Source organism: Nelumbo lutea, chromosome 4, assembly GCF_056320005.1.
Source record: "Nelumbo lutea isolate HS-2025 chromosome 4, American lotus-T2T, whole genome shotgun sequence".
Lineage (NCBI taxonomy): Eukaryota > Viridiplantae > Streptophyta > Magnoliopsida > Proteales > Nelumbonaceae > Nelumbo > Nelumbo lutea.
In genome coordinates, this window is record NC_142687.1 from 70250279 (window position 1) to 70259057 (window position 8779).

The 8779-nt window shown below is 42.6% G+C and overlaps 1 non-coding gene across 1 annotated transcript; it reads right to left on the bottom strand.

The window, feature by feature from the left end:
• Positions 1-8240: 8240 nt before the first annotated feature.
• LOC148861019 (small nucleolar RNA R71) lies at positions 8241-8347 on the bottom strand. The gene has a single exon (XR_016095189.1). It is a non-coding gene; the product is annotated as a small nucleolar RNA R71 (small nucleolar RNA).
• Between the last annotated feature and the right edge of the window lie 432 nt (positions 8348-8779).

The window sequence follows — 8779 nt, forward strand, 5'->3', positions numbered from 1 at the left end:
TTAATCAACATTAACTTCCATCAAAATATGCACAAGAATAAACAAATACTTGAATTAAAGGCAAGAATTTAAATTAAGCACATAACCTCACGGTGACACAATTGAACCAAAAATTCCCCTTGAATCAGAAAAGAGAAGCTTAGCCACTCATGGTTGTCATCTCTTTTCTGCTGCCTTCCACTTTTTCTCCTTCTTGCTTTGCTTCCAAGATGGGTTGATTGATTGATTGCTTGATGCTTAAAGCTGGTCCCCCCCCCCCCTTTATATAGCTTAAGGTAGGGGGGCTGTTTCCAACTCCTTTTAGGAGTTCATTCTCAAAAATAGAAAGTCCTAATTAGTTTTGATCTAATCCTATCCTACCTCTTATCTAGTAATCTCAATTTTTTTATCTTTCTAGGATTATACTTGAAATTTAAATCTGATAGGACTCTTTATTCTTAAATTCGAGTTGGGCTTCTTTAATAAATTGGGCTGCTACAATGCTTTCCTACGAATTGGGCTTCAGTTGTGAACTGGGCTTCTCTATGAATTTGATTCAAATTTGGGCCTGATTTTTACCTCGATGCACACTGAATCTGTCAAAACCCAAACGAAAGTTGTGCAGTTCTCCCTTATTTTTCTGGTGCATTTTGAATCATTCCAATCGGAGTCCGTATTTGAGAGTTATGCCCTGATTACTGAATGGTGCCAAAACTACGCAAAAATATCCGATTAGCCTTGTTTCTCTCCTGTCGCCTTCTTGCTTGCCCTAAATCGAAATAGAAGAATAGCGAGTCCAATTAGGTACTAATTAAGTATAAAAGACTGAATATTGAGGGATAAAATTATGATAATTTTTATTCTCATCAATAGCCTTCCTAATCCTTCAGATTGTAATCGACTCACAGCAGTTGCCAATTGGCTGACCTGATTCTCTAGGTTTTGGATGCTTGTCCTTATTTCCTGTTGAAATTGTTGAGTGTTAGTTGCAAGTGCTTTAACATTTTCATTGAAGGACATTCCTAGTTTGGATGATGAATATTTTGGAGCAAGTGGTCTAGCTTGATATTGTTGTAAGCTGAATGGCTTGTCTCCATAGCTAAGGTTAGGATGATCCCTCCATCCTGCATTGTAAGTATTTCAATAGGGTTTGTTTGTATGATTCATCTTGAAGTGTAGGGCACATGTCGGTTGGATGACCCATAGTAGAACAGATGTCACAAGTGAAAGAATGGTAGGATCCATCTAATGGACGCCAAGAAAGGTGCGGAATGGGGGGCAAATTTCAAAAAAATTTCCTACCTTCTTCCAACTAGGAATCATATTCCCTAAATTTAGAATACATTATTCAAGGATCCTACTTGAACCATAAATAAACCAGATCTGAACCAAAAGGAAACAGGAAGGATTATACTTGATCCGAAGAAATAATATCTCCCAAAGTTGGTGTTCACACCCAAAGAAGTAACCAAGATCCGCTCCTGCTGAAGATGACACAACTGTGGATGGAACGGAACCAGCAGGGTGCATCCTACACACTGGATTCTTCACAAGAACCCTCTGGAAACCTTGAACACCAAATCCTAGTGTCTTTCTTGCAAGACTATTGTCAAGAACTGCTTTCTTGACTTCCTGTTGCTGCAAAGATCCAATCTTCCAACAGGTAGTGGCAACGGCTGAAGGAGGAGAAGTCCAGGGACGAAGAGGGCAGAATTGTCTGTTCTCTCTAGAGTCTGTGAGAGATCAAATCTCAGATTGCAAGATGTGTTTCTTGCTTACTCCAACCCCCTAGGGTTTTCTCCTCTTTCTTCTTGATTATCCCAATATTTTGGGAGTTATCCCAATCCAAATCAGTATTTGGATAGAGGTTAATCTTTATCCTATCTACAGATTAAGTTAGTTAACTCCTGATCTTATCAGGAGGTTACCAGATTCAAATCTAATTTGAATTTGGTCTCTTAGAATGGATAAGGTCAAAGACCCAATCTTTTTACTAACACTAATCTCAGATTCGCCCTATGAACTGGTGATCATATCAGCCCAGTTCGAAATGGGCTTTTGGCCCATTAAGTGTTCAGTGTTTAACTAGTTTCCAACGTGCTGCCCAGTTGGGCTTCTTTGTATGGCGTGGGACCCAAGCATTGATCTACACACCATGCCACATGGGTTCGGCCCAGCCTTTATTACAAAGCCCAGCCAAATTCACTGAAAGACTCAGTGACCCCCTTGAGTCCATCACATGGACCCTATGGGACCAACACTAAAATTAAGTGGTCCCTGGGCCAAGCCATCTTATAAAAACCCAGGGACTGTGGGCAGGTGCAAGATTAGACCATCAGGTATTGATGGAGCGCTATCTGGTCGGTCTTAGCTGTCCGCGGCCTTGCTTCTGAACGGGGTAGCAGGGAACCTGAAACGGAGGAGATGGGGAAGCTCCGGGGGGAACCCGGTGTAGAGGCTCCAAAGCTCAAGTTAGAATCCTTCAAAAGCAAGGTAATACCAGATAGCGCAAAGTTTGCATACCTCTGTTGTCGGGGGGCAGGGGGCTCTTATAATCACTTTGTGCACTCATCCCAGCACCCTTATCAGGTCAGGTATGATTACCCTTGTGCTTGTCAATTCGGTCATCGTCCTTTTTGTTGAAACAGAACCGTCACTGCCTAACCGTCATCTAACTGGAGATGGCGGTGTCAGGTGGCCGTTTAGGGTGCTGCCGCCAAACGTCAGATCCCAAGTCAGTCAGGCGCGGCGCCCTTGGGCACGAACTTCCTTAGTGTCAGGCATGGTACGACTTGTTTGGTTTTGGTGCCAAGCGATGCGAAGTGCTGAGCGAGGTGGTCTTGAGCTCGGAGGTATCTATAGGGCAGGTCAGTTCGGCGAAGTGTATCCCGAGCTGTTACAAGGTGGGTCAGTTCGGCGAAGTGTATCCCGAGCTGTTACAAGGTGGGCCAGTTCAGCGAAGTGTATCCGAGCTGTTACAAGATGGGTCAGTTCTGCGAAGTGTATCCCGAGCTGTTACAGTGGGTCAGTTCGGCGAAGTGTATCCGAGCTGTGACAAGAGTCAGTTCGGCGAAGTGTATCCGAGCTGTTACAAGAGTCAGTTCGGTGAAGTATATCCGAGCTGTTACAAGAGTCAGTTCGGCGAAGTATAGCCCGAGTTGTTACAAGGTGGGCTAGTTCGGCGAAGTGTATCCTGAGCTGTTACGAAGGGTGAGTTCGGGCCCCCGGTAGGGAGTTCAGTCCGCTCGTGTCCCCTTGTTCCCGCCTAGGCTTGGCCCCTTTTGCCGAGCTGTTGCTTCTGCCACGTGTCACGTAATAGAGAGGTCGGGCCAAATCCTCCTTCATCAATTGCCCCCCACTCCTTGCGCCGGGGGTCTTGCCATGGTGCGGGGAGTTTTCGCGAGGTAGCAGGTGGATTTGTCCCGTCCTTCAAACCTTCTTTGCGCGAGATGCTTTTGCTAGGGTTCTTTCGGTTTCCAAGAAGGCTGGAAACATGCTTACTCAAGAACACCGGTGGTTGTGACAGCGTGCGTTTTAAATTTCAAACCGATTCACGCCGCTGGGACGTGACAGCGGGTCATTTCAAAAAGGCGCGCCACTGCTATACGTGCGAGGGCGACTGTTAGGAAGACGTGCGGCGCGTCAGTTTCGGAAAGACGCGTGTCGAAGCGACGTCGGTTTCAAAAAGACGTGTGCTGACATTTTGCTTTTTTCGGAAAGACATGCGCCAATCACATCTCGACCTTAAGGGTTGTGCGGTCAGTAAGAACGTGGGCCGTCAGATCATCTTCTGTCTGCACGGTCGATTCTTGATTACTGTAGCTATAAATAGTGGGGGATCCCGGTCGGTTTTGTCACTTCTACGATCTGTCTACTGAGTTCGCATCCAACCTTTCAGCTCGCGTCCAAGTCTTTTTCAGCTCGCGTCAAGGCTGGTTATACAGTCTCCACAGTTCTTTGGCTTGTTCTTCAAACTTTCTGGTGAGTACTTTCCTGAATCCATCTTTTCCCCAATGTCTAGCTTTGATAGCTCAGACGATTTTTCGAGTAGGGCCAACGTAGGTTCCACCAACCGAGCCGTGTCCCCCGACTGCCTCAGTGATCCTGAGGTGGAGCTTGAGGACTATGAACCAGTAGGCCGAGTCGCTTCGGGCGGTTTGGCGTCTACCTCCCGCCGAGGTTAGATGCTAGATAGGTTTGGTCCTTCGACCATGACACCTGAGGGGCTTCAATCCATACTTCTGTCTTACAAACTTCCTTCGACCATGACACCTGAGGGGCTTCGGGTAGCTTTCCTTGGGAACACGGTCCTGACGAGATCGTGATTTTTCGAGAGCAGCTCGCTGCGGTGTTGCGACTTCCTTTCCATCCCCTTCTCGTCGAAGTCATAAACCACTTCGGTGTCACCATTGGTCAGCTTCATCCGAACTCTATTCGGAACTTGGTGGGGACAGTTTCCCTTTTTTGCGAGCAGAACTGATGAACTTACAATTTATCTATATTTTATGAGGTTTTTGCATGAAATTTTATAATGGTTTAATTAAATTTTTGCCGTATTTTAGCTTGATTGCAAGAAAGATTTCAGCGGGAGCCAAATCAACAAAAAGAAGGCAAAAGCAAGAAAAGAAAACCCAAAAATTTATCAAGTTCAGCCCGGCCCAGCCATGAGAGCAAGAGAATTTCATTCGGCCCAAGAAGAGCAAGTGAAACTCTTTGGAAAATCCAAGGGAAGAAGCCTAGCTATGAGGAGAATTCGGCCCAGCAAGGAAGGCCCATTTGTAGCCCAAATAGCAGCCCAAAGGGAGCTAGGGGCGGCAACTTCTAGGAGTTTCTTGAAGAGAAGGAGGGAGCACTCTAGAAGGTTCATGAGGGGTGTAATACACCCCATTCTAGAGGCTTCAAGAAGGGGCAAGAGCCCCCTTGAAAAACTATATAAGGAGGCCTCTAGGAGGGGAGAAAGTTGTTCAATTGCTTGAGAGAAAGGCTCTCCCACTCTTAGAGGTTCAGCCACCTTGAGAGAAGAGAAGAGAAGAAGGCTAGGCGCAAGGAAGAAGAAGAAGAAGGGCTGAAGGAAGTTCAAGACAAGCAAGCTAGAAGAAGAAGGTGAGTTCGAATTGAGGGATTGTGATTCAAAGATTTTTTGTAATAAATCATTTGTAGTTTCATTCTCTTTTGATTTGAATTCAGTTTCTTAGTTATATGTTCTTTCTTCTTTCTCCTTGTTTCCATTCTTCCTTGATGTATTTCAGCTTGTAAAATTTCAGTTCAGCAATCTAATTCTTTTTGATTCATTCAAATGATCATGCATTGTACTTGAAGTTTCTTGAATAAGGGTGTGATTGCAGATCAATTTGGCCAACTAACCTTCAAAACTCAGATCTGAATTCTCAGATCTGAGATTGCAAGATCTGAATTGCTTGAAAGAGAATTCAGATCTGCAAATTTCAGATTGGGCGAATTAATCTACAGCTTGGAATTCCTAGAGTGCTTGAGAGAGACTCTAGGAATTCAGATCTACTATTCAAGAACTGAATTGAGTGCAAGGTTAGAGATAACTTGCACAATTCAGTTGGTGATCAATTCAGATTTGAATTGATGCCTTAGAAGTGTTTGAAGAAATGCATGCATGGGGATTAGATTCCTGCTAGAGATAGAAGAACCGTCACTCATGCATAGGATGAACATGCGCTTGAGAGAGGCTGTTCATGACCTTGGGGTTTCATCAAACCAAGGCTCAATCATGATTCATTCGAATGATCCAAATTGATAGATTTCTGAATTCTGAGATTGACATTTACTGCTTACTCTTCTAACCTGAATTGAAGGCAATTGGACCAATGATTTAGATAGATTTTAATTTAGGATTTCTTAGCATTCATTAGAGTTTTGATTTATTTGTTGATCAGATAAGAAATGTTCAATTTAGTATTGGTAATTGTTTCCTAAATCCTCGTGGGAACGATACTTCACTCACTACTTTATTACTTGAACGGCTAGTGCACTTGCTAGTGTCACAATGAGCCACACATCAAGTTTTTGGCGCCGTTGCCGTGGATTTAGAGAAGCAATATTAGGAAACATTGAGCATTCTTAATCTGATCTCATTCAGCATTGCATTCATAGTTGGGTTAATTTGCTAACTTTTTCATTTCAGCTTGGACTGCAACTGCTGTACTCATGTAGTTATGTTTCTTCTTTCTTAAGTAGATTACTCTCTTTTTCTGGTTTCAGTTTCATTTTAATAAAGGCATATTTGATTTCTATTCAATCTTGATGTTGTTCCCTTCAAAAATAAAAAAAAAAAAAAAAAAAAAAAATTTCACAAAAAACATGAGTGTTGCAGATCTGAGTTGCATTCGGCACTCAGATCAGCAGATTTCAGATCTGCAGCACTCAGCCGAAAAGAGTTGCTTGTGTTTCAGACTTTATTTTTTTTTTCTTTCTTTCATTACAAAAAGAAAAAAACAAATTAAAAAAAACAAAGGGGAGATCTTTTGAACAATAAGAGGAGCAATTGAGAATTCGGATCAGAACTCAGGTCTGAGTTCAGATCTGAATTCTGCTACAGCAGATCTGCAACAGTTCAGATCTGAGTTCCTCTGAACTCAGACCTGAACTGATGCAATTTTGAGGGGAATTGGGTGTCATCACCACCCCAATTCACCCTAGGGCACTTCTGCTATTCCCCAAAAACAATTTGGTAGCAATAACTGAAGGTAAGGCAATTGAGAATTCAGATCCAAACTCAGACTTGAGTTCAGATCTGAATTCTGCTGTTACAGATCTGCTCAATTCAGATCTGAATTCCTCTGAACTCAGATCTGAACCGATGCAAGTTTGAGGTGAATTGGGTGCCATCACTACCCCAATCCACCCTAGGATACATCCAACCTGCCTCAAGGGTGAATGGATAGCAAGGAATGAGAGAAATTCAAATCTGAAATTCAGTTGATATGATGTGAGGACTGAACTGATACAGAGCATACTATGAATTCTGGGTGGACTGAATTCTTGGCTTTACCCACTTGTAACCGAGCTACATTAGCTAAGGAGGTGTATGTTTGGATTGAATAATTGTTATGCCTCAGATATTTAAGAAAAATTAGCACTTTCCAAGTATTTCTTTTAGCATTCAGATCTGTAGCAGGGCTGCTATAGTGCAACAGTTAGCAGACCTGATTTCAGATTTCTACAAAAGTTGTATGGGCCGAATAGCTTGCAATACCAAACATTGCAGACCCAATTTTCAGGTCTTAGCAAGTGTTTGATATGCATCAGCTATACAGGTTTGAGCTTCAATTGTAGAGTTTTTAACCCAAGCCTAACTCAGGACTGGTTTTAGTTTATTTCAGATCCTTTTAAATTTTTTTTTTAGATCAGATCTGATTTCAGCCCTAAAGCATCACAGAATTGATTCCAACCTTAATGGATGTATATTGTAGTGTATACCAATGAGTGTGTATGAGATATCCAGCTCAGATCTGAATTATTATTTATTAATTTCTCTAGACTAACAATACCAAAGACTTGTAGATCTGAACTCAGATCTAAATTGGGTCTGAATTCAGATGTTGCAATCGATGGATGTAGATAAAGGAACCTTGAATAAGATGATTGGTTTAAATCTGCTTTTAGTATAATCGGCTTCATTTATTCATGATAGGATGTAGGTTTTGTATTCCAATACTTCACTTTACATTTTCAGTGTGATAGGATTAGTTATTTATTTTCTTTTGTGAATATTGGCATTTTTATTGCTTTGACTTTAACAGTTTATGACAAGCAGACCTGAACTGGAAGAGATCCTTTACGACCCAGAGATTGAACGGACTCTCCGTGTCCGTTTGAGAGTTGCTAAGCAAGTCAGACAAGAAGCACAAGAAATGGCTGAACAAAGAACTATGATGGATTATGCCAAGCCTACCCTCACCGGGACTGTCTCCAGCATTATCAGGCCAACTATTGCTGCCAATAACTTCGAAATTAAACCGGCCATAATCCAAATGATACAAAATACGGTTCAGTTTTGTGGTATGGCCCATGAGGATCCGAATGCCCATATTGCTAACTTCTTGGAAATCTGTGACACCTTCAAACACAATGGGGTAAGTGATGATGCCATCCGGCTGAGGTTATTCCCATTTTCTTTGAAGGATAAAGCCAAAGCTTGGTTGAACTCATTACCGGCAGGATCTATAGCCACATGGGACGAAATGGCCAGCCGTTTTCTCTCTAAATATTTTCCCCCTTCTAAAACTGCTAAAATGAGGAATGACATCACTACTTTTTTTCAGCAAGAGGGGGAATCTTTATATGAGTCATGGGAACGATACAAGGAGCTGTTAAGGAGAGTTCCTCACCATGGCCTCCCCATTTGGCTGCAAGTGCAGACTTTCTATAATGGTCTTACTGACTCAAATAAGACCATATTAGATGCTGCAGCCGGAGGATCCATAAATAATAAAACTCCTGAGGTTGCCCATGCACTTATTGAGGAAATGGCAGCCAACAATTATCAATGGCATTCGGAAAGGACTCAAACTAGGAAGCAGCAAGGCTTGCATAATGTTGACACTTATACAGCACTAGCTGCACAAATAGGAGCACTCAGTAAAAAAATAGATGAAATGCAGATAGCTGCCATGCATGTGCAGCCTCTTAATTGTGAATTGTGTGGGGGAGGCCACATCAGTACAGACTGCCAAGTTGGCAATCAGTTCAGACCATCTACTGAACAAGTTGACTATGTCAGCAATTCGTCAAGACAGCAGGGTTACCAGAGTCACCATACTTTTCATCC